Consider the following 23,824-nt stretch of genomic DNA (forward strand, 5'->3'; position numbering starts at 1 on the left):
AGTGGGTCGAACGGCCTGCCGCAGCTCCACCTCACTGCACTGTCACTGCAAGCTCCACCTATTTCTTATTATTTTTCTGTCCTTTAAAAAAAAAAATTTAATTTAATATTTATTTACATTTTGAAAAATATATTTTTTCTACTTTTTTCTATAATTGCTATTCTGCTCGGTACCACGGAGGTACCGAGCAGAATAGCTGAGCCAAATGCTGCTTGGTGGCATTCGGCTACTCACTCACTGCCGTTTGGTCCCTATGTGAATAGGGGCGAACGGCAGCGAGTGATGTTCCCAGAGCTTCGGCTCAGCCGATCCAGATGTTGGATCGGCTGAGTCGAAGTCCTTCTGCACTTCGGCTCAGCTGAACATGCAGAGCATGTTCGACTGAAAGTGCAGCCGAAAGCAGCCGATGTATGGCTGAAATCAGTCGTACTGAGCCATAGTCAATAGCCGAACGTTGTTCGGCTCACTTCACTTCGGCTCGGTTATTGACTTGGCTGCCTTCGGCAGCTTTGTGAATAACCCCCTTGCTTTCACTGTGGTGTTAAAAGGTTAGCGGGTGCTTGTCTCTTAAGGCCCTGTAATTAAGTAATTATATACAGTTGTGCTCATATGTTTACATACCCTGACAGAATTTATGATTTCCTGGCCATTTTTCAGAGAATATGAATGATTACTCATGGGTAGTGGGTCACTCATGGGTAGTGTTTGGCTGAAGCCACTTATTATCAATCAACTGTGTTAACTCTTTTCCAATCACAATGACAACAGAAACTACCCAAATGACCCTGATCAAAAGTTTACATACCCTGGTGATTTTGGCCTGATAACATGCACACAGTTTGACACAAAGGGGTGTGAATGACTATTAAAGGGAACCATCCTCACCTGTGATCTGTTTGCATGTAATCAGTGTGTGTGTGTATAAAAGGCCAATTGAGTTTCTGGCCTCCTGACAGACCCTTGCATCCTTCATCCAGTGCTGCACTGACATGTCTGGATTCTGAGTCATGGGGAAAGCAAAAGAATTGTCAAAGGACCTGCGGGGAAAAGGTCGTTGAACTGTATAGAACAGGAAAGGGATATAAAAATATATCCAAGAAATTGAGAATGCCAATCAGCAGTGTTCAAACTCTAATCAAGAAGTGGAACATGAGGGGTTCTGTTGAAACCAAACCACGGTCAGGTAGACCAATTAAACTGTCAGCCACAACTGCCAGGAAAGTTGTTCGGGATGCAAAGAAAACCCACAAATAACTTCCGGTGAAATACAGGACACTCTGAAAACATGTGGTGTGGCTGTTGCAAGATGCACAATAAGGAGGCACTTGAAGAAAGATGGGCTGCATGTTGGAGTCGCCAGAAGAAAGCCATTACTACGCAAATGCCACAAAGTATCCCGCTTACAATACGCCAAACAGCACGGAGACAAGCCTCAAACCTTCTGGCACAAAGTCATTTGGAGTGATGAGACCAAAATGGAGCTTTTCGGCCACAACCATAAACTCTACATTTGGAGAGGAGTCAACAAGGCCTATGATGAAAGGTACACCATTCCTACTGTGAAACACGGAGGTGGATCGCTGGTGTTTTGGGGATGTGTGAGCTACAAAGGCACAGCAAAGTTGGTCAGAATTGATGGCACGATGAATGGAGTATGTTATCAAAAGATACTGAAGGACAATTTGCATGCATCAGCCCGGAAGCTGCGCATGGGACGTACTTGGACATTCCAACATGACAATGATCCTTAACACAAGGCCAAGTCGACCTGTCATTGGCTACAGAGGAGTGACGGTTCTGGAGTGGCCATCTCAGTCTCCTGACCTCAATATCATTGCGCCACTCTGGGGAGATCTCAAACGTGCAGTTCATGCAACACAGCCCAAGAATGTACAGGACCTGGAGGAAGAATGGGCAGCTTTACCATCTGAGAAGATAAAGAGCCTCATCCACACATACCACAAAAGACTTCAAGCTGCCATTGATGTTAAAAGAACTGGGGTATGTAAACTTTTGATCAGGGTCATTTGGGTAGTTTCTGTTGTCATTATGATTGAAAAAAGTAAACACAGTTGATTGATAATAAATGGCTTCAGCCAAACACTACCCATGAGTGACCAGGTTTTCGTGTTATTCATATTCTCTGAAAAATGGCCAGGAAATCATAAATTCTGCCAGGGTATGGAAACTTAGGAGCACAACTGTAAGCCAGCAAAAGTGTGCCCATTCATTGAATGAGGTGATATTTGTCCTATCTATTAATATAATTATTGTGCATAGAGTATATCACATAGTATTGAGAGTGGAGCGTTGTCAGAGATGTCAACTCGATCAAAATATGTTTAGGGTGATAAGAAATTAGCTAATTTAACCAAGGGGGTTTGGTTTAGTACAAAAACACAATGTAAAAAAAAAGGACAATATATTAATCATACTTTAATATATACTATCATATATAATATATAGCCCTGGCATCCGGCGCTCTCCTCCACTCTATGATGCTCTAGAACAGGGATGTCCAAACTCCGGCCATCCAGCTGTGGTAAAACTACAAATCCCATGAAGCATCTCTCTCCGGGAGTCATGTCTGTGGCTGTGAGAATCTTGCAAAGCCTCATGGGATTCGTAGTTCCACCACAGCTGGAGGGCCGTAGTTTGGACATCCCTGCTCTAGAATGTCAGCAAACCTTCACCATCCTCCCAGGTCCCTTTAGTCCTGGAGCGTTCTGTAGCTTTTTCTGCCCTAAAAAACAATCAAAATATATGCCCCCCCCCAAAAAATCCCATTCATTTTTATGGCCCTGTTCACATCTGAGCGTTTTGTCGCAATAACCAAAACGCCTGTCGCTGGAAAAAGTACATGAACTTTTTTTTGTGGCATATTACAGCTTGTTTTGACCCCATAGACTCAATAGGAAATGCTTGAAAAATTTGCTGTGTTTTTGCGTGTGTTTAATGCATGTCTGCCCATTAACATCAATGAGCTACAATCTAGTTCTTAGTTATTCATTTTTCACGTATACACACTCACAGTGGGTGTACATTCCAGTGCCTTGTAGCTGTTAGCTTGCTTATTGGCGCAGTTCATTTTCTATATTTATAATGAGCTACAATCTGCTCACAAAAACGCGTGACTTGATTTATGCGTAAAAAAGCACACAAAAAAATCGCATAAGCTCGTGCATTAAAAGCATGCGTGGAAATGCACAATTTTGCCTAGGTGTGAACCCAGCCTCAGTGATTTGAAACTAGTTTCTACCTATTGCAAACTAGTAAAACAAGTCTAGACTGCAAAAGATACAAAACATCAACTACTGGGAGCCTGTGAGGGGACCCACACAACGGGTGTCTCTCAAAGTTTGTAGACTGCAGTGTGGCAGTAGCATGTTACGTAGTGCACAGTGTACAGAATAGGACAGTTTGGAGACTGTCACATGCTATACAGAGAGGACACACCACTATGCTCTCCAATACACTCCGAACATAATCCCATCATATTTCATACCCATAATCAATGGATTAACAGGCTGACGATTGTCAGACTGCAGGCAGATCTGCACATTCCAGCCAGCAGGCTTTATTTCCCCCAGACTTCTCTCTGACAAGAAGCTCCACCCTCGTCTTATACATCAACTCCCTGCTCCTTCCACTGTTGGCCCAGTTCACACTAAATTCTGTCATGTGAGAGGGTGGGGCTACTTTTCACTTTCACTTCCTGAGTTTTGTTTTTAAAGTGGACCCTGCACTACCAGCAAGGTCTGCTTATTTACTCCCCACATCTCCCCCATGCTAAAGTGCTGCAATAAATAACAAAAGCTGTAGGGAAAAAGTTACTAAATATACTTACCCCCAGTTTCATACTGCAGAAGGTGATGTCATGCTCCTTTGCCAAGATCTCAAGGGAATACTGAGTTTGCAGAAGCAACTTGTGATATTTGGCCTACTCAGCATTTCTCTGGGTTTTTGCCATGGATGGAAGTAAGGGGTATTTAATGACCTGCTGTGAACGGGCCTTTAATCCATATAAACCAGCTAGGTTTCACTAGACTCTTGCTGTATTACTGGGTAATTACATCTGCTTGGTTGCTATAACATTTCATATTACATGCAAAAGTGACTATTATAATTATGTATTACAATGAACTAACCTCTTACTGACTAATATTTTATATATCCAACTGACAAAGATTGTTTGCTAGCAAACCTGGAGGTATCGGATGATACGCTTTTGTGCACAGTTGCTTCAATGGGAACCTGTCATGACAGAAAGTTTCCTGTCTAACATGCTGATTCTCCAGCTTTCCTACCTAGTGAGTCGCTGACCTGGAGCAAGTATGCAACTGTTAAAAGCAGTCTTGACTTGCATACTAGTTCTGAGTCACTGCCTCACTAATAAGGATGACGGAATAGTAAATTTGGAAAATCGAATACTTTTTGGCAAATTGCAGATATCCAGTTTGCCTGATTATGTGCCTTCAGATTCATCTGTGGAAAATCACATGGTTTATCAGTCCAAGAAATCAGGAACTGCAGACTGCTTCACAGTCTGGATAAATCTGCATACCCAATTCAAATAAATAGAAAACATTGGGATTCACCAAATTTGTCAGATTCAGAAATCAGTTTGCTCAGCTGTGCTTACTAAGTAATGAAACTAGGGGATCGGCATGACAGCTTGACAAATAGTGGATGGTCTTAGGAATGGCAGCACAAGTATTTCTGTGATGATGACAGGAACACAACTCAAATAATTCGATATTATTATAATGATATATATATATCAGTGGCACAGGCAGATTTTGCGTGTTATCTGTATGTCTATGAATTGCACATACATGTGAATATTTGAGAAGGCTGTGTATCTGTGTGTAAGGTGATAGTGATTTCTTTTTTTTGCCTCTTTCTCTCTCCTCTGTGTTGTCATTCAGACTGTGTCCTCATTATCTCCTGATCAATAAATTGAGTCTTCACGGAGATGTGAGGAGGCACGAAACAAACAGGAAGACAGAGAAATGGAGACAGAAGATACAGGTAATATACCACATACAAAATGGAGCAGGAAAGAATCATATGAGGAGGTTTGATAGATAAATGAAAGAGCATATGGAAAGAGCAGATCTCTCTGTTTTAGGTAAATTGTAAGGAAAACAAGGAATGCAAAGAAGACAGATGGTGTGGGTGAGATATTAGAGAAGCAGGGGCGTTTTACAAGAAGTCAAGCATGCATAGTGCAGGCAAAAGCCAGAATTCCACTTTTTTTTTTAGCATAATACCCCTGCACTTTGAATCACTTATGTAACAGATTGTGGCACACATGCACAGAACTTTAGGCTTCGGTGTTGCGCAGGACGAAGATTTGTTACTAAATAAAATGTAGCTAACCGAGTGTTTCACCTGTACAAAGGGCCGATGCTTTGGCAGGACAGTGGTGTGTAAAGACTGAAGTATGGCATTTGTACAAGATCTGACCATGCAGTGTGCATTAAGCCATGATCTTGGGCTTGCAGTCAAATTACAGAAAACACCAGTGCAGACCCACAGCAGACATCACCCGTATAGTACACTGTGTAAGGCACTGGTATTGGTGCACAGAATTGCACCTTGCCACAAATGACCAGCACAAACTGAAGACAAAGACAGGTGAGGGAAGGAAAATGCAATAATTAAGAGGGTCATGCGGAGGGGGAGAGGTATGATAGAGGGAGAATTATAGGAAACACACAGTGCATGTGAGGTTAGCATGAAGAGACCGCAGAAGGAGATGCAAGGGAAGATGATTAGTGTAGAAGACAGGCACACTAAATAGAGGAAAACCATGCCATAGGGCATAGGTGACAAGAGGAAAGGTGCAGCATAGGTTGGAGAGATTCAGAATAAATCATAGCTCGATTACTATAGAGTGACAGACAAGAGAGTAAAAAGAGCAGATGCGAGACTCATTGTGAAAGAAAGAACCTCAAAAGAATTATATAGGTGTAAAAGGGGAGGGACCATGTGTGGATTCAGACAGGAAAACTGTGGGAGCGAGGAAGCTACGGGAAGAGAAAACCAAAAGAAAAGTGTACAGAAAAAGATCAAAAGAGAGAGTTCAGCAGAGTGAGGAAGAGGGAAAGCGGGACAGAGGAAACAATGAAGTGAGATATTAAAGGAATGAGTGAGAGAGAGAAGGAGGGAGCGAGAGAGATTATAGAATCAAAGAAAAAAAAAATCAGCCCAGGGAGAGTGAGAGAGACAGAGCAGTGTTGACAGACAGAAATTAATCAATAGGCAGACAGGAAGAGAGACAGGGGGAAGAGAGAGGCTCTGAAAGAGAGACTGCTCCTAAAAAGAGAGGGAAAAGGAGAGAAAGTGAGAGAGGCAGTCAGCGAGAGGAGAGAGATAGAGGAGGAGAAGGGGGAGGAAGGGGGGCATCCATTTTTGTGGCGGGGATTTGAGCTGCTTTTGTGTAACTCTCCCTGAGAGATCGCATGCTTGATGAAAGGCCCTTAGAAAATGCAAATTGCAGCACGCATGAAAAGCACAAAGAGGCATCTCGCTGTCCCTGCCATGGGTTTAATTCTTCACCAACCACGTAGCGCTGACGTCGGGAGCAGATAATCTCTTCTCTGCCCGGGAGTGTGAGTATAACACACAGACTTTACTGCTCGGGGGAACACTATTTTATCCATTTATTGTCCGGGAACGGGGACTCGTATCCCACATCAGGGTCTGGGGAGGACGGATGGAGTAGTGTTTGGGAGGATGTGTTTTTTTTGGAGTGGGGGATAATTTTTGTTTGTTTTTCTGTAAACGGTGAAAGCAGGGAGTGAAATAAAATGAAATATTGGTTAAAAAACTTAGCAGGTGCAGAGGGTTAGTAGAGAGGAGGGGGGGAAAGAGAGAGGGAGGGTAAAGAGACACAGAGAAACGGGAGAAAGAGAGAGAGAGGAAAAAGAGGAGAGAGGGAAACGGAGAGATTGGGGGCGGAGAAAGGGAGTGAGAGAGAAGGAGAGAAACAGAAAGAGGAACGAGAAAGAGAGTGAGAGAGAATCCTGAGAAGGATGCACAGAGGCACCGGACGAAATGAGACAGGGAGAAGGGAGACAAGTGTCAACATGTAGGAACTGAAATAGCGTGATTAAGAAAGACTGTTTAAAACCAGGAAAGAAACATTAAGGGAACAACAGAGCAACTTTTTCCCTTTAAGCGTGTGTTTTTTCTTCTCTCACTCTCTCTCCTTCTATGCTGAGCATGGGAAAGGGGGGTAGGAAGAGGGGGAATGTGAGAATAAAGGAGGGAGGGTTAGGGGAATGAGAGGGTCTTTGTACTGTGAAGCAGTGGGGGGGTGAAGAGAATGAAGGAGGGGGGAGTCACAGAATAAGGTGAAAGGGTTTTTGGTGAAAGAAAGAGAGGACAGGGTGCAAGAGGGAGGGGGGAGAGATACAGGTTTAACCCTGTGCATCATGGAGTCAGCAGAAGACAGTTTGATAATAAGTACTCTAACCCCTGTTTGTGACAGAGCTGCCTGTGTTACTTCACATGCCTTCCTGTTGCCTGAGAAAGGGTTAAGTGGGGTGCAGCAAAGGGTGGGTTCTCACCCCCGCCCCACATATACATGCCCGCCTGTCTGTCTGGGGCCTGGGCAGGGAGGGGGTAGAATGAGGCCTTGTGATTTTCTGTCTCTCGCTCTCTCTGTCTCTATTACATGGCTGAGTGAGTCTGAGTAATGAATGTGTGATGAAATTACACGGGCGCACACATACACACAGGAATATGCACATTCACAGATACACACAGAAACACACAGGCGTGCAGAAAACTTATCTGCTCATGTAAGTCTATACACAGACAGCAGACATAACCTGTCACACTGCAGTACACATATGAGATTACATGTAGAGACACAGTTATGTATACAGTTACAGTGATGAACACTGGCCTTTTCTCAAGGGTATACAAACACGCACAGAAAAGTTATACATACATAGTCTCCAGGGTCTCTCTACAATAGGAAAACATAGCCACATATACAAACAGAGATTACAAAAACACACAAACTCGTCAGTGGCATTTTCAATATTTTAGATTGTGGTTACACACAGTGGGAACTGAGAAATAATTGGTGATGGGGAAAATAGTTATGTAAATAGAAGGCATAAAATGGGGTTAACAGTCCTTCCAAACAATGTGGATTTTATGTTTTGAATAGAACTTCTATACATCAACATTTGCTTCAGACAATAATGGTGCTATGTTGGGAACTGTGCTACATCATTTGCAGGATTAATATTCATTAAACTGTAGGAGACATGATCCTCCCATGTCATCTGTGCCCCAGAATGTATAATGGCGACTTGATGCACTGCAATAGAGGCACAGGTGCAGAGACCTAAATGCACAGGGTTACACATTGAAGATTTCTCATTCATCCATATACATCGTATATATACATATATAAAGGGTATAGGTGGCCACAGGTTCAGATATTCAGTGAGCAGGATAACAGGATTAGTGTATATGTGTCTGCAAAAAAAAGGGTTCTGCTTGTAGCATAGCAGTTTACTATCTGTGATGGGAGATGATATTGGAGATGGAGGTTCCTCCTGCTGTGAATTGCACCATAGCACGCATTACATCTCTAAAGTATCAGGGTGCTCTGGGACTGCTAGGAGTGCCAGCCACCCATATGGTGCTATTGAGGAATGGAAGGTGAAAGTGTGCTGCCCACATGGTGCATCCCCGTAGGGAACACATGGTGGCCACACAGCTGATTCTACTGCCAGAGATGTCTGTAGTGCAAATATAGACAGACTCGCTGCACCTGATAGCCTTGTCTCATTGAGAATTCTGACTGGTTAAAAAAAAACAGTCCATTCCAAATACCGAGACAAAATAGTTTAATGGACTGAATATTATTTTGGTAGTTAACTATAGACTGTAAAACCTAATCTTTTGCACTCCAGACTTCAGTGGGATGTTACAGTATACGGCTGTATCCAGACATCGATGCACAATTGAAAAGAAATATGTGTATCTCAACACAAAAAAATGCAGTCATCTTATAAGTCATACATGCTGTTTCAAATATCTGTGTGGACATCCTCAAATGGTACCTGTGTAATAATCTGAGAAAGCCGTCATTCAGTAGAAAAAAACGGTTAAAAAGTGACTAATATTTCAATATTTTATTTGACCCCAAACTTTTACAGGAAAGAACGTGCATGAACTCTTCCAACCAAAAGGTAGTCAATGGACTGCAGTAAATCAATGGAAGGTAAAAGGCACTTGGTTGCTGTTGGTTACTGCACTTTGCATGTCTCCACTGCATTTTGGATTGCCTATTTAAACACACCTGACTAGGAGATTTAAAAATAAGTTGAACAAAGTACAAACTGTGAGCAAGATGTCATATTTGTTTTAGAAGTGACAGCATTTTTGCAGTAATTTGCTGTTTCAGCATTAATGTTGAGGGACATTCCCAACTATGTACTGAAATTATTATTTTTTGTGTGTGTGATGCGCTAGCGAGTATACATAGGGGACATTTATTATGTTTAAGCTGGTCATGCCTGCTTGTGTCTAACCTTTGAAATAGCCCATTTACCTGACTTAAGGTGCCCATACACCTTACGATTATCGTACGATACTCGTATGCGATCGACTTTTCGTACGACAATCGTAACGTGTGAATAGAGTGCCCGACCGATAGTACTGTACAATCGTACGACTTTTGACAGTCAAGCATGTTTGAAAACTTTGGTCGATCGAACGATGTTCGCATGGTTGGTGACGTTTCCGTCCGTCAAAAGTCGTACGATTAACACTGCTCATGCGCAAACGAAAATAATTGCGTTCAATTACCGCAAGTCGTCCAGGTGTTTTTTTTAACTACCGCTGATTGAACCTTTTCGATAATCGGGGCAGGATGGGGCCGTCGTACGAAAATCGTACGACGGTTCGATCATCGGACGGAAAGTTTCGTCCGATAATCGTAAGGTGTATGGGCACCTTTACACATCCACTGTTCCTTGCTTATTGGCAATCTCCCTGCTAAAAAAAAACGCCAAGTTTTTTTTTCTCCCTCTCTGTAAAGATGAACAGATGTAAACCAACCTGCCCAATTACTGCCAGTACCAGTCTGCCAGTGCATTCATTCACATTTCATACACAGGCCAATTCTTGTCCAACTTTCTTATCATGTAACAATTTTTGTCTGTGTATGATGGCATTACTTCTCTGAATTGTGGAAAACTAAATAGACCAGAGTTTTGTACATATCTTTTCTGCTTTGCTACAGTCTATGTCCGTGCAACCTATTGGGCACAGTCAACCTGATTTTTTTACAAATGAAAAAAATGAGTGCAACTGTTACGTACAGCAACCACTCAGCTCGTTGTATCTTCCAACTTGAGCTAAAAAAAACGGAAACTGACTGGGTACTTTGGGTACACAGACTGTATTCTTTCCTCAAGCCTATCAGTGAAGGCCAATAATACAAGGATGGACATAGAAGAACAATGGGTGGGGGGAGGTATCTGACCAGCCTCACACAGGTTTACTGAGCACAGGAACCTGCTGTGATACTCGCCTGATGCAAAAGTAATGAATAGGCTTTGTGTGTAAGGAGATTTTTCAACAAGTAGGAAAATCTTTCTCTGTGATAACTAACACCTCCAACCATCAGAGACACTTGTAAGTAGGAGAATATGAGATTGCTGCCTTCTTGCTTGGGCCCGTGATGCCCATTGTATATGCACTTAGAAAAGCTACATATATTACATAAGTGTAATTTAGGATAATACTTGCATACTAGCATTTGATGCTTCAGCAGTAACATTGTTATTATTACAGGCTTCCTGCAATATACACATTGCAGCGTTGCAGCCAAGTGTTACAAATACAAATGCATAGTATGCATATGTAGCTGGGATACATTTATACCTAATACTGTATAGATATAATGTGTACGCATTAGTTGGTAGATTCAGTCCTGGCGACTGGATAAAATGACTCCAGATGGAATTTGCACGGTAACTTTAATTCTGGCCAATTCATGGCACAGTATAAATCTATCATAATGTTGAATAATTCACACAGTCTGCTCTTTCATTGGTCCTGCAGCACTTATTCTATTAATGTAGGAACTACTATAATGAAAGTAGGACAGACCCTGAGAATGAGAAATAGAAAGTGACACATGCCATTGCCTAGGGATACAGAGAAAGGTAAGTTCCAGTGCTTTGTTTCTAATGTCATACAACTTTATTACATTGGATTGTGCTTGCCCTTATTCAATTTTTAAATGACAAGTAGCAAGTGCCATTAAGTGCACTGGACAGATCACATTCACCTATGTGTCCTTGATCATCTGATCCACTGCTTGAAGGTGCCACTGTGATCTCCTGGATGTCTCCAGTGTCTTCTATAGTAGAGTTATGTCACAGGAGCAGGTCGTAGGTCCAGACAGTTGTTTGCAGCAGATTGTAGGTTCAGGGACACAAAGGTGAGTGTTTGTTTTTTACACATCACCCACTCATCTATCTTGTTTAAGGTGGTACATTTATACACTACTTAAGAGGTTTTTGTTTTTGCAGCATGGGATTTGGAGGGGGGGGGGAGGTGGGGGCAGTGTGATGACAGACTGGCAAGTTATGTCCAAATGGCAAAAGCATTAGGCCGCATCAGTAAAGAAAAAAAGTTCATGCACCTGTTCTTTAATACATTGAGGAACCCTGAGCCTCTGCATGCCATGCCAGGGAATAAAAATAGGAGCAATTTGTCTTTATAAAGGCTTTGGTCGGAAACACATTTGAAATGCCCAAAGATATAAAAAGGGTGAAGAGTCTGGAGAAGGCAGGAGAAGTGAACAATCTAGGACAACATAGTTGAACTGGAAAGTGAGCTGAATTGGAGAATTTTTCCAAATCAGCTATTCTGGCTTAAGGTGCCCATACACCTTACGGATATCGACCAATTTTCGTTTTCATCCAATATTCGTAAGGTTGATGGGCAGTCTACAACGGCAAATACTGTACAATCGATCGACTTTTGAGTAACCAGCAGGTTAGAAAACTTCGGTCGATCGTACGATTTTCGCAAGGTTGGTGGGGTTTCCGTACGTCAAAATTTGTACAATCTACACAACACATGCGCAGTCCAAAATACATGCGGTCGATTACCGCAATTCGTCCAGGTGCTTTCCTTTAATCACTGCTGATCCAACCTTGCGATAATCGAGGCAGGATAGGGCCGCCGTACAATTTTCGATCTTCAGACGAAAAGTGTTGTCCGATGATCACAAGGTGTATGGGCAGCCGAGGAAACCAATATAAAAAAAACTTTAAGGTGCTGTTTTTTCTTCTGTTTATAATGTCACTGTTCCTCAGTGTAGGGGTTACAAGAATAACCTTAGTTTGTTAAGATGAGATCCTATTGTTATTATAACGGAAGAAAACAGGAAGTAAAATTCTGTTTTAGTTCCCCCTTAGTTTCAGGTTGATATAATGATCAAAATAATAATAGAGAATAAGCATTACCTTAGTTGTGTCCTTGTAAATCATTTTGTGGCAGCTGAAGTTAAAATTTGTACTTAGAAAGGCAATTGCTGAAATGATAAATTTACGCCCTGAACTTCTCTAAAATGGCGCCTGGGTTCTGTAGCAATGGCAGGCACTAGTCACAACAAAATAGGATTAGGAATGCGTCTGTATTCCCCACACATGCAAAGTATTGTAACCAAAACCTCAACAAGCCACAGTCTTAAGGTGGCCATACACCTTAAGGTGCCCATACACCTGCCGATTATCGTATGATAATCGCGGGTGATCCCGCAATCGCACGTTGATCGGCAGATGTATGGAAGGCGTGCAACCGTTTCTGCTGTAAGGTCTTTTGTCTTCCGAGCACGCTTGAAAACCTGCCAATTATCGTAAGATTTTCAGCGAGTTAGTGGCGTGCTCGGAAGACAAATGCCAAACAGGCCGGTGTGCGCACACTGCCCGCTCAGCGTTGGAATCATCGGCAGCCCTCCCCTCAGCGGGGAAGGCTTGCTATGATCAAGTACGATCTGCCTGTCCAAGATGGGCAGATCGTACAAGATTTTAATTACCTTACAATCATTGCACAACGAAAGTCGTGCCATGGTTGTAAGGTGTATGGGCAGCTTTACAAGCATTGTACCACTTTTTTTGTGCAAACATCTCACCATCGTGCACAGACCAATGTAGTTAGCAATTAACGCTCGTCAGCACCACCTCCTGGCCAATTTTCATTGATCGAAAGGACATTTGAGCATGTTCACTTTTTATCTTGAGATACGTCACTAACCTGTCAATTTTCGTCCAACTAGACAAAAGTTTTCTAGTCTGCTTGAAAGACAAAAATCTGCGCGTTGTACAGTAATTGCGGTTGTTCACTTCCCATCAGCTGGAAGATTTCTGTACGAAAACGCAATCGCAGACAAATATCACCAGATAATTTTAAGCTGTATAGGCACCTTAAGCCATGTGGGATGATGAGAAACTCACTCCTGTGCACATGCAATGTTGACTATGTCACTATGAACGCCCAGAAGAAGGGACCCTACGTGGCCCCGAAACGCATGTGACAATTTAATAAAAAGTGCTTTACTTTTTATAAAACATCCTACATTACTACACATATCATCGAGTGCTGGTGATTTCTTTTATGGACTGCATCTGACATGGCGCCATCCGTGTTGTCACTTCAAGCACCAACCTTCCGTGGAGTGCAGGTGATTTTGTGTTAGCAATTAGTTTCACACATTTTTGCACACGTATGAGCGCATTTTGTCAATTTACTTCAGTGTGTCATAATCTGCTTGTAAAAACGCACGTATTTAATGTATATGCGTGTAAAAACATACAAAAATGTGCAGCAAAAAACGCTGTTGCCTAGACGTGAATCGGGCCTTAAGGAAACCTCCACATACGTCTGTATGGAGTATGGATATTAGACCCTAAACAGGATCTGTATATTACTTTTTTTAAGGGGTCCACTTTGTTCAATTTTGGATCCCCAAAGTCTCTTGTTTGTGACTCCCATAATTTTTTACCGAATTCTTTAAATGACATCATATTGGAGATGTGTAGGAGAAGTATGAACAGGAAGCAGACTTTCAGTTTTGTTTTCGATAGTTAGTAAACTGATCAAATGACTGAAATGCATCATATTATAAAAACAATGCTTTAGTTTTTGTGAGTGAGAGTGGCTCTTCCTTTACTGTGTTCTAAATCATAGCTAGCTAATGGCTGCTCATTTCAGGACATCACAAGTAGAAGGCATTCTGATGTGTATGTATTTGTTCATGTGTGTACTGTATCATATTTGGATGCAATAGCAGCTTAAAGCTGTAAAAAATACAAAGCACAGTTAAAGTGAATTGATGTTATGTACATGTGCTTGATACATGTAATATAATATATAACCTACATCTCACCTTTATGCTGGCACATTCATACCGAGGCGGTGGCTCATGTGGGTAAGACAACAATGACTGCAGCATTGTGTGCAATAGTCATTATGAGTATTACTATGCCATATGCATACTTAATGCTGACAGGGATATGATGCATGGCATATGAAGTGTCAGATCATTGCGTCTCTAACAGTTGATTTGTACATGGCTGCAGAGGAACTGCTTGATTTCAACTATACAGAAGCAAGTACTTAAACATCAAAAACTCTGCTATATCTAAAAATAATTGCATTTACACAATTCATATTGAGGGGGACTTCTGCTGAGCATAAATTTGCTTCTAGAGAGAAGCAGTAGTGCTTCTGATCTAATGAAGTAAATGTTGCTAGCATTTTTTGTGTTTTGTTAAAGTGCAGAGATCTCTTAATATAAATGATGCTCAGTGCTCTTTCATCTTTCTTCCTTATCTAGGAAGGGTAAAAGCATGTATGTTTCATCAAAATATTTACCCCAAATTATCTCTAAGAGACTACAAAGAAGTAAACATTTTATCATTATAATCTTTGTAATTATCTTTATATGGTATGCATATACCCCTTATGCTTTTTTTTATTTGTCGTTGGTATAATACCTCAGTTGGATTTTTTTATACAGATATAACAATTAAAAACAATCTTCAGCAAGTGCATAGTGTATACGTAATATCATAGACTTTAGTACAGAGATGGCTAGATTTGTGGACAGCTATTAGATTTGTTTGCTTAAGTAGAATGTATTTGTCAATAAATCCCTGTAGAATTAATATAGTTTCTGGAATCTGGGGACACACAACATGTATCATAGAACATCTTTTGGGATTGTGATGGGATGGTTATACACCTAGACTCTAGTACATTTTATGGAAATGTATTCAATTTTTTGAAGTCCACCTCAAGAGAGACCTATTTATTAGGTCTCTCTTGAGGTGGACTTCAAAAAATCGGCTGGTTTTCCAACATGCTCGAAATACAAAAGTCGTGCGACCGTGCAGTAGAAACGGTCGCACGCCTTCCATACACTTTGCGGTTATCGTACAATCGCGGGATTTCCTGCGATTTATCGTACGATAATCGTGCAGTGTATGGGCACCTTAACACAATGACTAAACACCAGCTCTGCCTTTGCACACAATACACTTGTCTAGGGGAAAGTTGTCACTATAAATACTAATGAATGGGGGGAGAGAGAGCAAGGCTGTAATATACACAGATTGTTTGCAAAACACAGAGGCAGCCATTTCCATGAGGAGATGAAAAGGAAAGCTAACAAAAAACGTAAGCAACTGCAGGTGCCTACTTTATGTAAACTCAGTGTACATTGCTGGCATGGTTTTTTTTAAATACCTCTGCAAAGGTGGAGGTGGGCTTTAAAAGAGTAGTTAGCCCTCCAGGTGTACCCCAAATCAATTACAATTTTTCCAGCATATATTTACAGCGGCCATACAAGTGATTATGTACTCCTGGAAGACCCCTTTACTTTCTCTTAGACAATTTTTCACTATTATATCTCACAGACAAAACAATACGATAGATAAATATAACAATATCTGCACTCCTTGAATTGATCATTTTTTCCCCTCCCAACATTAACAGGGACCAATGTCATGCCAAGGGGGTTGCCACTGTTAATTTGCCCTCCCTTGTGTCATGTACCTTGTGGCCTCCCCTTCACTCTTTTCCCAACCCATTCTTTCATCCCCAAACCTGTTATTTGATTGTGGGAATGTCACTTTTTCCTCTTCCCTTTAGTTCATGGATCTGGAATACCTCACCTACTGCTAACACTAATGCTGAGCTCTAGTCGCCCTTCCTTTTACTCTTTGGATTGCTACCTATGACTTTTTACAGTTTTTAGAGTACATTCTCATTATGAGGTATAGGTTGCATAAATGTTGACTCTCAAAATACTTTCTGTATAAGTTGTGTTTACTGTGTTGGTTGTACATTGAAAAGTTTGTAAAACCTTAATAGAAATGTTGTGAACGAAAAAAAGGTCTCCCTTGCAGAATCCCCAGCTCAAGGCAGGTCTGCTGTTAGTCTCTGTTCACATATTAGCGGTTAGCACTAAACATAAAAAAAATAATACATTCTAATGTATTCCGTTCACACTAGTGCGACGTCCACCTGGTATGAAAACGCAAAAAAAAGTATGTTCTAGGTGGATTCCGCGTGTTCCGGCTATAGTAATAGCCACAGACGTGCGTAATTCGCGGTAAAAAAAGTATTTCGTTTATCATTTAGTTAATAAATAAAAACGAAATGATCTTCTTGCTTCATTTTCCTACACTGGATCCTCCTCTTGTTGAATAAAACAACAGTTAGCTTTGGGGAAGCATAATTTTTTTCCCAGTACGGCCACTAAACCACTGCTAAATGGTTCTCTTTGAGAATAACTGTGACAGTACTGGACCATGGGATTACATTCCTGCCAGTTATAATTACTTATATATTCAATAGACATTATTTCAGTTACTTTCTACCCACCTTAATTGTTGTTCAATTAAGTAATTAACATATATCATATACCAAACTGCTTTTTTAATTTTTGGATAGAGTAGGGATTGGTTTAAACTGCTATTTCATTTTTTTATGTTGTTGTCTGTGCCCTATTAGGGTAATTTTTCTTCACTTGCTGTCCCAGAAACAGAAGGAAATGAAAAGGTGAGGGGATCCACCTTTAGGCCCCATTCACACCAGGGCGGTTGCGGATTAAAAGGGCTGTTTTGGGTGTTTTTTATTGCGTTTCAGCGCTGAAACGCAAATAAAAACGTCCAAAACCACGCTGAACAGCACGGTTCCATTTAAAGCTGTGTGGAAACCGCACTGATCAGCGTGGCAAAAAAGGGTCAGGGAGCAATTCGGGCAGGGGGCAGTTTGGATCGCCCCGGTGTGAACGGGGCCTTAGACCATTGTCACTGGAACAGATGTACCTTATAGATGATTTTTCCATCGCCTCCTGTCCCAGTGACAACTTTAAAGGAGAACTATTGGGAGAGTAAAATATAGTCTTCTCAATACTTAGAGCCAATGTGTCACACTGCAGCTGTCACACGCCGGCTCTATAACTCGAGAACTGAGTGATCACAAACTGCTGATCACTCAGCGCATGGCTTCTCCCTGCAGAGTGCGGTGACTGTCTTTCACCCCTCCCTGCAGGGATTCCCCCCTCCTCTCTGTTCCTCCAGAGCTCATTGGAGGGACAGATAAGGTAGGGGGCAGGCACATCTGGCTCTAGAGAGACAAAGCCAGCTGTCAATCAGGTAAGCAGGGTGGATCTCAACAATATTGTCTGTATCTTCCGATCCCTCTCTCACAGTGATCACCAGAACCTGGCGGGACTTCTAACCTCTCCTCTGCTGTAAAACTATAAAAAGATAAACTTTAACTGGTAGGTGCATGAGAAGTGGATTGTGGGATACTCCATCTAGGGGTGGAAATGCTGTGCAAACTGTATTTGCACAGCTTTTCCACTGCCTAATGTATGGCTGGGCAGAAGATTTAAAGATAGACTCCCTGGTGTTAAAGGGCAAATTGACTGATATTAGCAAGCTGGGGAAGGGGTTTGCATATTTTCATCCCTCCAGCCCTTCTGTAATATTTTAGGAGATATAAGAATAAGTGTCCTAATGTTAGAGTCAAAATGATAATTATGCTTAAAACCTGCTTATTTTGTATTGGTTTTTATGATTAGCTTTGTTTTCTCTGCATACAATTAGAGCTTTATAAATGAGTTTATTAATGATTGGTGGAATTCTGCAAATTACTGACATAACATACAGCGACTTAGTGTTTTCCTACATAAAGGCCCTTACAGAGAGAAGTTATTGCATGATATGAAGTTGGTGTACACTAGCATCAAAAACGCAGCATGACCCACTGCACTGCGTGTGCAGGAACTCATGCAGATCTGCTCTGCTTTTGGTGTGAACAAGGCCTGAGTACCTGTACCCCTGTATGTTATGGTCTCTAAGGAAATCGTCCAAAAGCTTTTTGAACGATTCAACATTCTTAGCTGAAATCACTGCATGTGGCAGCGAGTTCCAGATAAAAGCCAATTATTGTGATGCATACATAAACAACTGTAAACACATGTAAATACTGCTCCATAAGGCCTTGTTCACACCAAATGCAGAGCAGATCCGGTCAGGTTTCTGCACACGCACGCTAGTCTTTTAGATGCGTTTTTGGCTTAAAACATTTTTTTTTTATGCATTTGCAGATCCAGAGCAGGTAAAATAGGGCTTGCTGCTGTTTTTTCACCTGCTCTGGAACTGCGCGCTGCGATGTGAACTGGAGCAAAAAATACCATTGGAATACATTGGACGCAGTTTTGATCCGGTCTGCAACTGCTCTGCTCTGCACCTGCTCCGTGCTTGGTGTGAACAAGGCCTAAGATCTAAAATTCAAACACTGTGTTCCAGATCCTACAAAAAATGCCTCACAAACACAGGTCAGATGCAAAACACAAACACCCTGTTGGCCATACACTTCTATATTATGTGCAGATTTTCTTTGGTCAGATGGGAAAAGTGCAACAGATTCCTGCATCTACGCTAAACTGTGTGGCTGGAGGAATCTCCACCTGGGCCAAGCTTCAGCCCCTCTGGCTCTCAAAACACCTGAACAATGCCTGCATCCAATCAGATTGTTCAGGTATTTTGGCAGCCAGAGGGGCCGACTAGCAAGATACTGGAGCTTGGCCCAGTGGGAGATTCCTCCATCCACACAGTTTAGTGTAGATGGAGGAATCTGCTGCACTTTTTCCCATCTGACCATAGAAAATCTGCACATAATCTATAAGGCCCCATTCACACCTGACCGTTTTGTAGCGCGTCCTACGCTCGATGAACACTCTACAAAACGGTCAAAAAAATAAATGGCACTGTAGTCAATGGCCTCGTTCCCACCTGTCCGTATTTCCGCCCGTCCCGAACGCACTACAAAACGGCCCACGCATGAAAAGGTCCCGAAGCGTTTTTTGCTGCGTATTGGTCCGTTTTGTAGGGCGTCTTCCATTAGTATACTGCCAAGTAGCCTTTGGAATCGCGCGACGGTCGCGCGGCTTTTTTACCGCGAATCGCGGTAAAAAAAAACGCGTGACGGTCGCGCGACAGACGCGCATATTACAATACGCATAGGTGTGAATGGGGCCTTAGTGTATGGTCAGCTTTAGAAACGTCTTGCATGACCCAAGCATCTCTGGCAATGTTGGGTTGCAAAATGTTTGTTCCAAGCTTCTTCTCATTCAGAAAAGAGGAATGTTGGATAAATGGCATTATGATACCATAAACAAAGTTATGATGTTGCTCCCTGTGCATCCTCTATTATCAGTTAGCACTAGGAATGTTTCACAGGTTAATCAAATACTTAATTTAGAGACATTTTTATATATAATCACATTGATAAGCGTGTTATTGAATTTTGCATCAGCAGGTGTTGGCATTGTTAGCAATAGTTTTAAGAAGCAGGTACAGCATATCTGCAGTTGGTATTTTACTCCCCAATGCTACAGCACATCAAAAGGAGATAATTTTAAACAGCACTAAATCTAACTAAAATGGAGTGACCTGGCAATGCACAGCTGATCACCTTTTTTTAAAATTGTATCTCTGGCCTACTCCAGGGGAACTTGGAACCATTACTGCTTTGTGCATGACATTTGGGGCCCCTTGACCTGTGTGGCTGTAATTATTAGCAGGTTAGTAGCAGATGTTAGTTGCGTAGTGCAAATATTTTTGCGTATTAGAACCCTAAATCTAGTAGACCCTCCCTGCTTTTGATGCAAAATATGAATTTACCTCCCATCATTTCTGGCTCTGTTAGGAAACAGGTTGCCAGCACTGAAGGAGTATTGATCTGGTTTGACTTGCGCTTTCACTGAATTAGGCTTCATTCACACTTGCCGCTTGTGTTTGTATGCAGAGATCTGTATGCAGAGATTGTAAGCTCTCATTACCATTTTGTCTCCTTACCATTTTGTCTTGACTTGTATTGTAACTGTAATGTCCTCTTTATATTGTAAAGCGTTGTGCAAACTGTTGGTGCTATATAAATCCTGTATAATCATCATCATAATAATAATCTGTCTGCAAAATCTGTCAGGCTAGATGCATTGTTTATGCTTCTAGATGCTTAAAATGATGTGTGTTTACACGCATATGAATCTGTCCTTTGTCTATTAAAGTAGTCCATCGGAGTAGCCAGTGACATTTCTGCAAATAAATGCATCTTGTGTTGACACGCGTTTATGTGCGTTTGCATGTGTTTTGGTGTGGTTAGAAGATCCAAATCAATTCCTTGACGCACCTGTCTTCTATGTTTTTTTAAATGTAGCTAAACTGACTGCAGATAAAACCATTTTAACGCGAGGTGTGAATCGATCCATTGGAAATCCTATATATATATATAAAACATCAAACACACACACACACACACACACATACACACACAATGTGGGTGTTCAGAAGACCATTTTAGAACGCGTTTAATTGCACCTAGTGTGAAAGTAGCCTTAATGTGCATGGGATCATTTTGGTTAAAGCTTAAAGTATCACAGGAGGTAGGCAGACCTTTTACCTGAACCAATAATGACCATATATAATGACCTTCTAGTTAGTAGGCATGGTTGGTGGAACCAGGATTGTCATCCTCATTAAACTGGACAATCTGTGCTTTTAAGCTACTTACAAGCCAGCTATAGTGAAAAATACTGTATTCTGACAACCATTTCTGATTTGTTCATATAATGATGGTGTTCAGTTATTGAACTGGATTTTTATTTAAGGTGCCTTCATTTCCATTTCTCTCTACCCACAGACAAAGCAGTCCTGCAATTGAGAAAGCAACAGCAGTTGGGTCAAACCATAATATTGTCAGACACACAGTGGTTACCTTTTATTCAAATGGTTTAAATCTACTTTTAAGTGTATAGAGCGGGGATTAGAACTTCTGTCCGGCTTTTACTGCTGTTTGGGTCTCCATCAGAGAAATTTACCTTGAATTCCTCTCCTGCTAACAATGTTTTACCAGACAGAAAGTGAGGGAAAGCTGCAGAAGGGACACAGACAAAGCCAAAAATCTAAGCCCTCCTCTATTCTACTAAAGAAAAGCATTTTTGTCTGTCTGTATTTATGTTGTAGAGTTCTGCTCCTTTCCTGTCTGGTAAAGCGTTAGTAGCAGGACAGGAAGTGAAGGTAAGTCTCTAGTGGAGCCCCAGATAGCGGTAAAACCTGGCAGGGGTTCGAATCCTTCTCCACTCTAGCCAAAACTAAGAAACGACCTTAGCACCCCTAGCAGTGCTACAGTTTGGCCCAGCCCCTGTCACTATTTTCTGGACAGCTTTGTTATTTAAATGTGGAGAAAAATATAAATAAAAGGTATGTTGTATGACAAAAAGGAATTTACATTGTAAATACTATCATTACATAAGTGGAATAAAATCATACTGAGATTTTGGAAAGGTTTAGAAGTGATTCGTGTATAGAGTGAGGTTTAACTCTTATTTTATTGACATTTAAATATTTACTTAATCACACCCCAAAAGGTCACTGCTGTGTCAGCAAAGGGACATGCTCCCACATGGCAAACACACCCAACAGAAGCCTGCCTGTCTTTTTATACTGGATACATACAATGGAGAGATATATAAGTAATGACATAGAAGAACAATGGGTTTGGTTTTAGAAATAGTAGCTGCGACCCAGAGCACTGTTACAATAAGAAATAAACTTTTATCAGGATATATAGTTAGTGATCCAGCTGGAAATGGTTCTGAGTCCTCACATTAATGATTCTTGTATATGGGCATTCAGGGAGCATTTGAGCTCCGTCAGCATCAAGCTTCATCTGGTGCACTTCAAACCAAGATTGTCTGATGCACTTTGTAGGGTTAATTAAACCTTACAGGCAGCTTGCCTGCTGTGTCCATGAGCATTGTATGTCAGTGAATGTTGCATGAAGATGAAACATGATAGGATCTTGTATAAACATTACCAATGCAGTGCCACTAAGGGCATGCTGAATGCAGTTTAGTTCTAATATCACACACCTGACAATCTATTTGCAATCTACTTTAGATCTGCCAAAAACGATGAAGTGCAAGGGCCTGCCTAACTGGATACAAATTGATAGGTAGCTGCTCAGTTTACATAGTTTTTGTATATCTAAAGTTGATTCTACAAAGATTGTCTGGTCAGAGTTTAGTGTGTACGTAACTCTTAGCCCTGATCACAAATGTACACGAGCCCCTGAGTTTTCTGTTGGGAAGATTACTTGTCCCTTCCCATCCTTGAGGCACTAGTGAAAAAGACAGGCGGTGAGGACAAATATTCACAACGTAGGAATAGCCTGTAATAAGAACATAAAGAGAGGTACAAGACCTTTTGCTGGAGTTAGGCTTTAAAGGATAGCTGTAAATTTATTGCACTTATCCTTGAAATCTCCATCCCAACAACTCTTCCTTCGAGTGCCCATTTGCACCTCCGCAACCTGGTAATGCACATTACCGCAAAACATGGTAAATAACGTAACATGAGTTATTTTGCGGTGACATTAATTTTTAATGGCAGCTCAAGAGACTAAGGCAGCACACCTGCATTGTAGCTCGCCACTATGCACACTAGTGTGGTACGATGCATTACAAAAAAATGGTCCTGTATGATTTTTTTTACCGCATTAGAGTGCGTTCTCAGCTTGTTCTCTATTGTATGTATCAATTGAATTGACTGTTTTCCCCACCCTGTCCCTCCAGTGGTCATTCAAGGGACTGACAGGGGAGGGGGTGAGCACAGCTGGCTCTGGCTCTAGAGAGGCAGAACCAGCTGTGAGTCAGGTAGCCGATGTAGAACCTGACAATATTGTCAGGTTCCTTCCCAGCTGCAGTGCAGCTCTGCACTGTCAGCGTACAGCAGACAATAGCCCACCATATGCTGACTTTGGGTCTACATAATAACTGTACTCCTGTCACCCAAAAGAGAAGTAAAGCCAAACCCACTCTTAATGCAACACAGGTTAATGTGCAATATGACATGTGCAGTGCATTAACACACTGTAAAAAAAAAAAACGGCCACTAAATGCACACCCCATTGCAAAAACTCTAAAATCTTTACTGTGTTACCTTCTTGGGCACCACACAGCCTGTTCATTGAAAATCTCCTGGCCATGTATTGCTTCTTTTTTTTTTTTTTTGCATGCTTTTAACAATTTCAACTCATTCCTATGGAAAGGCCTTCCACTGCTGGCATGAATAATAGACTGCTTTTCTGTAGGAATGAATGGAGCTCGGCCCTGGTGAGGAGAATGCGCTGTGCCCAGCAGGCCACACAACAAAGATGTCGCAAGAGTAGGGACAGTTATGTATAAGACTTGGGG

The 23,824-nt window shown here is 41.6% G+C and overlaps 1 protein-coding gene across 2 annotated transcripts in view; it reads left to right on the forward strand.

Annotated features, from left to right (window-relative positions):
• Positions 1–4,970: 4,970 nt before the first annotated feature.
• The window catches only part of LOC108786265 (zinc finger protein 219-like), a 37,480-nt gene continuing 18,626 nt past the window's right edge, over positions 4,971–23,824 (forward strand). The window contains exon 1 of one of the 2 annotated variants that reach the window (XM_018555516.1): positions 4,971–5,031. The gene's annotated coding sequence lies outside the window, so the exon portion shown is untranslated. Of the gene's footprint in view, positions 5,032–6,387; positions 6,618–23,824 lie in introns of those variants that run through there. The other variant, XM_018555515.1, reaches the window with a different exon arrangement.

Source organism: Nanorana parkeri, unplaced genomic scaffold (assembly GCF_000935625.1).
Source record: "Nanorana parkeri isolate BGI_ZX_2015 unplaced genomic scaffold, ASM93562v1 scaffold199, whole genome shotgun sequence".
NCBI lineage: Eukaryota > Metazoa > Chordata > Amphibia > Anura > Dicroglossidae > Nanorana > Nanorana parkeri.